We start from the raw sequence: 9615 nt of genomic DNA, 5'->3' as shown, positions 1-9615 counted from the left end.
TATTCCAAGCTGGGGAAGCATGTTCTCTTTTAACCTGCGTTTACTGTTTCAGTTAATGCTCATGCTCTAAACTCTCCACATGCATGTAGCAAGCCGCCAGATGAGTTCACTCCACTTTCTGGCATTTGTTCTCAAACATTCTGGGAAATTCCTGATGCAGTCTACGCAGCTTGGTACGTGCTTGGTACAAACTGACATTATCGTACATGTTTGTGATATTGAGGGCACTTCCTTTGAGAGGAAGGACTATGCAGGAGCAGGAGGAGGCCAAAAATGAGACACTGTTTCAATAAAAAAAAGCAGACTTCAGGTCTGAAGGTTGTAGCCAGACATGTTTGGGTGCTCTCACTCTTGTCTCTGTCCACAGTCATCAGATCAATAATTAATCTAGCCATTTGCTTCATCACTGTCTGTCTGACCCTGAAGCTCCCTGGAGTGTGAGCGTCGGGGGGGACAGATCGTACGAGTGTAGCTGGTAGTGGATGGAGGTGAAAAAAGAAACCAGCCGGGGATATTCGGGGAATTGTTTTAGCATTGGTTATTCTTTTTGTGTTTTTGCTCTTGTTCTTCTATCCTTTGTTTCCAAACATCCTCCTCTCTTTTGGTTTCAGTTTGCTGCAATATTTCAGAAAGGTTCAGCAGCTTTTTGCTTCCATTCAGTGACTAAATAATGACATGGAGGATGATAGATGATAATGTCTGGCTCCCAGTCGGCATTCCAGTTCAGCTACAAACGCTTTTGGATTGGATGAAGTCTAACAGCAGTAAAACTTTTTTTAATTCAACTAAAAAATAATCCTTTAAGTAACCGGCTCTGCACAGGAGAGCACAGCACCAAAAAGGTGTTGACGACTGACAATCTTTAATATCCTTTTGTTTGGATGAGCACAGATTTTGGAGGATATGAGAGGTCCATTAAATCATCACTTTCAGTTTCTGCCTTCAGGATAAGGTTACACCCTGCTGAGCAAAGAAAAGTAACATTACCTTAAATATTTCTAACACTTGTCAAAGCCAAAGAAATCGTTATTTTTCCAGTAAGCAGCCTGTGTATTTCACATTTTACCACGTCGGAGTGTGTCTTATCTTTAGTCTTCACATCAAACTGTGAAAAAGTTCAATTTAACAGACTAAAAGCTCAAAATGATCAAAGGAGTCAGTTCTTGCTTGTTCTCTCCGAGCTCGACATCGATCCATTTTAATAGGGCCTGTGTGTCAACAGTTGTCAACCGTCTTTTATCAGTGTTTAATGAAGAAACACAAAGAAAGATTGAGAAATAAAAAAAGCAGAAATGGGACATGACAGATAGATGTGGCGGAGACAGAGCTGAAGCCGCGCTGTTATCCAAAGATCACGATGCTCTTTTAGCCTTTTACATCTGGAGCTCCACATGTTCCAGATTATAAACCTCCACCCGAGCCGACACTAAGCGTGGCCTGCAGCTATGCATCATGGGAACATCAAAGCAGATCGCCACCACATCCAAATGTTGGTGCGCATCTGATCAGAAGATGTGGGCAGCTAAAGTCCCTACTGTCTCGAGATGTGCACGCACATGTGAAGTGAATGCACAACAAAAAAAATCTCTCTCAAAATGAAGTTCAATGTGAAGTCGGAGCCAAGTGAAGAGGTCTGAGACATCAGTCACATCATGATGTTTTCACTAATAAATCTTTAAGGAGCAGACATGCATGTCATAAACTTGGCTGTCTGTCTCTCATCATTCGACTCGGAGCTCGGAGGATTAATTGCCCATCTTTAAAAGTCCTTTATTCCCTCGGCTCTCCTGCTGCAGACGTGCTCATTAGCTTGTAGAGCTGTGATGGTCTGCTGTGACTGTTTGTATATATGTGACCCGCTAACCCTCTTGTGTCTCTGTCAGTCCTGCTTCACATCAACAAACAACCCACACTAACGCCTGACGAGCACAGTGAACGCTCTTCAATGTTTGTCCAATCGGTCTCATTGTCTTTGTAAGAACAAAACACTCAGATGGAGTTAATGGAAGATAATGGAAAGTTCCGTATATGGACAGCTGAATGACTTCAGTGGTAAACCAAATATTATACATCTAATTATCAAACCATTGGCTGCCTTACATTGTACATTTATCTTTAATTTAATCATATATTTATGTGCACACTCTTCTTCTTGTCTTTTAGTGATGCAACCCTTGAATTTCTTACTTAGGATCAATATAGGATTATCCTATCCTGAATGTGTAGGTCTATTCCCCGTTCAGTGAAGCAACGTTTCGTCCTTCATTTTTTTAAGTGGCGTCGTAAAAAGAAAACTTCTTGATATTCTGTATGTTGCTGTTGTTTTAATTAGAGCCCTGTGAAACACTTTGGGATGCATGCTTGTATGAAAGGTGCTTCATAAATGAACTTGAAACTTCTCTCTAAAGTCGTGAATGTGTTGGACCATTGGGCTTTATCTGGAACGGCTTTACAGCACTACTGGATTTTAATTTGACTTTTACATCCTTCGCTTCATCGTAAAGAGGAAATCCAATTTGCTGTATAACTGAAACAATGTCATAAAAATGTTCACTCTTCTTGTATTTAGATTGTTAACGGTAAATGTCATAGCCAAACTTATTTCAGATGCGGAGTACAGTGCAGGTTTGGTTGAGTGAATCCCTGCAGGTGACAGACTGAGCTTGTAAAGAAGAGTATTGATTGGAGCTGTTCCCCTGCTGTCCGAGCAGTTAACCCCAGTTTCAAACAACACATGCATGTGTCGCAGAAATCGATGCAAGTCACCAAAGCTTGCTCTGGGGTGTTGGTTGGCCACTTGGCCCTCTGATGGAACCGACAAGCCCCATCGGACATTTAATTAATTCAGAGAGGAAGAAGGAAACCGCAGAGTGTGAGAGAGACAAGCAGACAGAGATAAAGATTTAAGCTCCACTCTGCAATTCAGCTTCTTAAACACAGTGCCTGATAAAACAGTGATTTTAATTTCTGTTTGAGGGCCTGATGTGAACATAAATTTGTGGAGATCTTTGTCAACAAGTCACATAATAAAGGACACTAGGATTGCTTTTTAAATGGAGCTCTCTGGAGAGACTAGTTTGGTGATGGGAGTCTATTTAAAGGCTGAAATGCGAAACACATCAGCCGTGTCGCAGAGTATCATGTCATTTAACAAGCATCAATTGATACCTGTAGCTAACACAAAAGCACATCAAAAAGGCAGACAATTATAAAAGACAGAGCAGCGATGTGATTACGTGCTCATCCCGTGCTCATTCAGGGAGCAAATGAGATCAAATTGCTACTTTCTGAAGCGAGTTGTCATCATGTCGCTTTGTACTGGGATTTGTTTTTGATTAGGCGCTGCAGGAATGTAAAAAAAATGCAGCTGGATTTAAATTCAATAGAGCCCATTTAGATTGAAAATGACACACCACTGAAGAAGAGTGCTGGGGGAAAAAAAGGATCTAAATCTGTAGATGACTTTAAATGGCTTACTGTGAATGAATTTTAAGACTTTAGGGACTTCAGTTCACCTGCCACACTAACATGCTTTTACACTTAAAAGTTGAGTTTAGAATCATAAAAAGCTCTGGAGAGTTAAGGCTGAGGTGAAAGTCAAACCCTAACGAAGCATTTTTGCATTAACATATAGACACAGCAGACAAAAATAACAGGTTTGATTTAAGAGGCCATGTTATACTTGATTAAGTTTTATATCTTCCACAGTGAAATCTCTGTTGCAGCGTTGCATGATTTAAATTTCTTTGGTCTGCAGTTTGTTTTCATCACTCTAAAAGGGAAACAGGGGGACCAAGGTTGCAGATACACAAACCATTGTTATGATAAATAAGCCCTTTCCTACCATTACTCAGAAGTGTGTTGTCTGTCCTTGGTGTTCACAATGATTTCTCTCACATATGGGCTCTGCTGCAGATTCAACAGACGGGGCAGAAAGAAGAAATTCTGGGACTAAAAATTAAATATGCTGGATTTCTTCTATAAAGGGCTTAAAACAGATTGGTGTCAAATGTCCCAACCATCAGCTGACACTAAAGTATAGTGAATGGACAACATAGATCTCACATTTGCACTCCAGCAAACACACACACACACACACACACCCACACCCACACCCACACACACACACACACACACACACACCCACACACACCTTCTTCTTGCCAGAACTCGACTGTATCATATAAATTCATTAGCGTTCAAATCAATAACTAGTTAGGAATGTCGGAATGAGTTCAAACTTTGTAACTTTACCCAATATGCCATGTAAAGAAAAAAAAAAGTGAATTTAATTGAAGTCGATCATTTCTGAAAGCAGCTCTTCATAATCCTTTCTCCACAATAAGTCCTTCACTGACCTCCAGCAAGTCTGTTCAGGTAGAAGGCCATGTGTTGTTTCAATGTTAGCATCCATCGAACATGAATTACCAGCAGATAAACCAGCACCAAGGGACCATTAAAAAAACACACACACATCATGCGTGACATTTAAGAGAAAGTCGGGGGAAGCGCTGGGTTCAATCGATGACAGGAGAATAAGGTTAATGTTAAACACTTGTGAGAGAAATATAGATTATGTGGAAGGAAAGAGAAAGAACCTTGAGTATTTACCCAAGAGGCTAGAGAAGAGAAAAGTGTCAAAAGCATGCTTAAACAGGAAAGGCAGGGTTAGAATAAAGAATTTCAAGTTCAGAAATATGAGAAAATTGATTTTATTTCAAACTTGTGAGTGTGATTTTATTTTTACTGAGAAATTTCTTACTGTGACTGCAATCTTGACAAAGTCAAAAGGACCTTTGAGGGTTTGGACAAATCACAGGTTCCATTCAAAGTCTGATGCCAGATGCCGATAATGTGTTTAGTCAATGGAATCTCAGTTAAAAGAGAGTTTCCACCCTCATCCTGACTTAATAAAGAACCACTCTATGGTTGGCCAAGTGGCTCACTGATAAAAGACCTTGCACTATCCTCAAAACAATTAGGTGCCCAACTTCAGTATAAATATATTTGACTCTCAGGTAATTCAAACATCGTCAGCATAAAGAGTTACCATTATAATTTACTACCACAGGTGGTGCTAATGAGAACAAAATGAAAATCCAAGGTTATGGTTTTAAGAATTTGGTTATGGACTTTATCAAATGTGGCAGGTGTGTTAACAGTTGAAGATGAAGCAATTACAGTTAGAGAGGTTTCAAATCCTTTTTCTGTGTCCTTAGAATAAGTTACTGTACTGTGATCTCCTAATCCTCAGTATAGATGAGGAGTGATAGCTGAATTACACAGACACAGACTTTTTCTCAGCATTAGTTTAGTTTATACTGGCTGATTAATCGGTCAGGCTGTACTTTTTAAACATAACACCTTACCAATGACCTTTACGTGATGATACTCACACTTCCAACTCACACATTCCCTTGTCTCCAGGCCGTCAGTTAACCTATCTTTACAAAGGTCAAAAATGGATCTAAGCCTGATATTGAAGGCCTTTTCCTACGTGATAATGTAAAACTTAATCTTTGATTTAATGAGAATATTTCATCTTGAGATGAGGGACACCTTTTCAAAATGGAATCTCAGGGTGGAGATGCGTTTAACGGATGATTTATTGCACTGAATTAATGTGTTCGATTTCAAAGGGCTGTTTCATTACATCTGAAACGATCATATTATCTGATGTTGATTGCATCACGTTTTAAATAGTGTTTTTATGGTTTATAGATCCTATCTGTAATTAAAATCTCCAAGTCGTGAGTTGCTTTATTGTGTTTTGCCCTGATGATGCGCTGTCTGATCCTCAAACATCTTCAGGCTTACCTTCAAAGGCGCACATGTTGGATTTAAGAGTCAGGCTGTATACGGAATAAAACACAGCATAGAAAAAGACACAAGAGAAAGGAAAGTGGGACAATGGTCAAATGAGTAGAAAAGAAGAGGAGAAGAAAAGGAAATATGATGAGAAGGAGAGCGTGTCAAAGAAAGGACATAGTCACAATCTTTCCTGTTACATAAACACAGACAGTGACAGAAAGGAAGAAAGCTCAGAGAACAGTCTATGTAAATAAAGGATCACAGATGTGTGTTCGAAAACATTCTGGAAACTTTTTTATTAGTTTAATGAGAAAGAAAGTCAATGTGGAAGGATGTCTGAGGAGAATGAATGAAATGACAGAGCACGTGTTATCTTCAAAGGCTGAATGTGCGACATTTCACATTATAAAGCAAATAAAGCAGAAAAGAAACACACCCTCTGTAAATGTCTCTCTGAGTCGGGACTGTCTAAAATGAGGGAGAAGCTCGAGCCGTGTTTTATGTTTTAAACTATGAAGCTACAAGCTAGCTAAAAGTGTGCTAACACAACAGGGCAAGCCACAGGCAATTACAGCTCAAGCAAAGGACAATTTTGCCACTGGTCCTCAATGATGCTTAATGATGGTGCGTTCTAATTGATAACTCTCTCTGCGAGTGGAGAGATGTTGGAGGTGTGTCGCTGGAGCAGAGCGGAGACTTCAGAATAATGGAGGTGTCACTAAACAGCAGTGTGTTTTGGGTGCTCAAGGGGGCGACACCTACTGGATCAAAAAAGTCACACATCCTTCCTTTAAGAAGCCAAACATAAACCTTAATGTGCACAGGGCATGTTCTTTGTGTAATGCTGCACGATTCTGCCTGACTCAAGTGTAACTCTGATCAGATCCTGCATTATCATCTTTTTTTTTTTTAAGGTGAGCCTAATTAGCCTCAGGTCCATTAAGATCTGTTTTTCTTTCAACTTACTCTCTATGCATGTCACCTTCTGACCAGTTTTTGTAAAAGTACTGGACCCAAATCCCTTTACAGAAGCTGATTCAAATCAAAATTGGCACAAATTCCCAAACAAACACCATCTCTGGTAGAATCTCTGTTATCCTTTATTACCGGAACTCCCTCAGCGAGCACGAGGTTAACTGTGAGCTGGTTTACTGCACTCTCACTGGATTGTTGATCCTATCAGGCTAAAGCTCTTTGCAGAAGATAGTGAGCACATTGAGGATTGGCCTGGATCCCTCCATTTAAATCTCTGCAGCATCCACCTCTGCCAATTGCTGGCCTGTCTGCACAGAAGGGGACACAGTATATGGAAAGAAAACTCTGTAGCTTTCCTGGTGAAGCAAAATCAACACTTTAATACTGCATTGTGCTTGGAGGCCATACACAGAGCTGGGGTTTAACAAATGAGACCACTTTAAGTTGCCATCCGTGAGCTGCTGTTCTGGCATGAGGGAAGAGTTCTCTGTTTACGGGATGAATAATAGTATTAAAAAACAAACAAAAAAAACAGCGGTTCCTTGAGGTCCAACTAATCCCGGCTTTACATAAATTAAAAAGTGAGAAAATGTGCGGACAAGTGAGAACAGTGCAAACATGCTGTGACTAACAAGTCAACAAATCATGAAGAGACGTCAAGGGCGGTTCAACAGTTCAACAGTTCTGTAGGATGATGTAGAAAATAAAGATTACATACATACAGAGTTCTGACTGAAAATTGTCTTTCAGCAATTATTTGCAGATCAAGAAAGGACTTCTCTGCTTCAAACATGGAGGTTTTAAAGTTCCTCCTCAAGTGTTCATCTCATCAGACGAGCCACTCCAGCGAAGACAAGAGCCCATCAATCTCCCCCCGAAGTCCAAACCCCCTGCTCTTTCTGCCAGTGTGGTTGGCAGCTCTGCATCCAATCCAATCTAATCATTAACCCTTTTCTTTGGGATTCATTTCATGCGACATCCTGACATGTTTATGGGAAATACACATGACAGTTCAAACTGTTGAAGGAAAAGGGACCGTAAGAATAATGTCAAAAACAGGGTTATTAGGGCAAATGTTGGGAGTCTGTGTTGTATATATAAGAAGTGTGTGCAATAAAGAAAAAAAAGGAAATAGAATGGGAAGGAAACAAGCGACAGGGTTTAGAGGAATAAGGGAAAATGCATCAATTTGCTTATAGCTTGGAAATAAGATTCAGATATCTGTCTTACAGGTGTAAAAGTATGTTCAGACCAGAGACAGTTTTGAAAAAGTGGACATAGCTTCTTGGTTTCAAAGTGAAGCGACTGTCGAAGTTCCTTAAACCTGCATAATTTCCTGTGGCCAGCAGAGGGCGCGTCACCTTCTTAATCTTTTTTTTTGGGGGGGACAGATGGTACAGAGAAGTCTATTAGAAAATAATCATACTCCTCATTTGATTATTACCTCCATTACATTTTTTTCCAATAGGTTTATGAATTAATTGTTAGCTTCATATTCTCAGCTAAGGTTCTCTCTCAAATAAAACATACATCAGAAAGCAGGGTATGCTTAAAGTTTAGCAATCCATCCCTTTTGTCCAAATGATCTTTTAAATCTGGAAAAACAAGATGGTGATGGGCGGAAAGCCAAAAGTTGAGCCTTTCAAAGCTATGCTCCACCAAATACTGGATGCCATTGTCCACTTCTGACATACAGTCCATGGTCGGACTGAATTGTAATTAACTTATAATCTTACTTTTACTCACATGAATTTTAAACAAGCTATCAATTTACTAGCAGCAATGATACAATGAATGTGAAAAACAAATGCCGTAGTTCCAGGACTTCCATGACTGGCTAAGAACCTGACATTTTTTTCTGGTGCCTATTCACATTAGTTGTTTAACTTAAGCTCCCTGAACCACAACTGTCTGTCAGTCTCTAAACTTAAAAGAACATATTGATAACAGTAAATAAATAATCTCAATAATTCAATATATAAATATATATATATATATTTTGTACGAGAAATTGTTCAACTGTTCTACTGGGAAGAGGGAAATGGTTACTATGGCAACTTATCTACTCAATTTAATCAACAGATTTCACACAAAGCTGTGACAACAACTTCTTGGCATCACATTAAATTGGAAATTTGAGGTTATGTGTTTAATTACTTACTGGCACCACAGAATGCCAATGGAGAGTGAAAACAGGAGAGGAACCAGGCCTCTCTGAAATATTAAGGACCGAGAGTCAGTGGACAAAGTGCCAAACTCTAATCTCTAAAAATGAAGCCAGAGGGGAAGTCTAAAAAATCTGCAGTTTCTCAAGTATCCACTTGAGGCTGGCTGCAAAAACCAAGGAATCCTCACAGCCATTGTTAAAATGGGAACAAACATGTTTCAAAATATTGAAGGAATAGCCAATTTCTTCATTGGTACAAACAAATCACAATTAAATCTTCTGTTTTTAGTGTATTTTTAACATTTGCACATTTTGGGTCAGACTGCATTGACTGACAGAAGGGCCCATTGTAGCTGTGAGACCCGCCTCAAATCCACCTCGTTGTCTGTGGCTATGTTGACCATAGGCCATAGATACAGGTCAACCTTTCCAAAATGGGGACCGCCATAGAAACCAATTAGTGATGTCACTTAGACTGTGTCCATGTTTTATAAAGTTCATGGTCTAAACTAAATGATCTTTGCTTGGGATAAATAAACACCTAGGTCAATAAAGTTGGGCAAAGTCATTGCCTCCAACTTTGATCCCAAACAGACTCTTTTCGTTACTTTTTCCACTACGTCCACCAAATTTATTCAGGAATTGTGTCCTGTTTAACTTTC

At 39.6% G+C, this 9615-nt stretch overlaps 1 protein-coding gene across 2 annotated transcripts in view; it reads right to left on the bottom strand.

The window, feature by feature from the left end:
* Window positions 1-9615, bottom strand: part of LOC306828782 (carboxyl-terminal PDZ ligand of neuronal nitric oxide synthase protein-like) — a 155103-nt gene that overhangs the window by 19342 nt on the left and 126146 nt on the right. The gene's annotated exons all lie outside the window — the stretch shown is intronic.

Source organism: Symphodus melops (genome assembly GCF_947650265.1).
Source record: "Symphodus melops genome assembly, chromosome: 8".
NCBI lineage: Eukaryota > Metazoa > Chordata > Actinopteri > Labriformes > Labridae > Symphodus > Symphodus melops.
The sequence above is the reverse complement of the archived record's forward strand: the minus strand, read 5'-3'. Positions and strand labels throughout refer to the sequence as shown.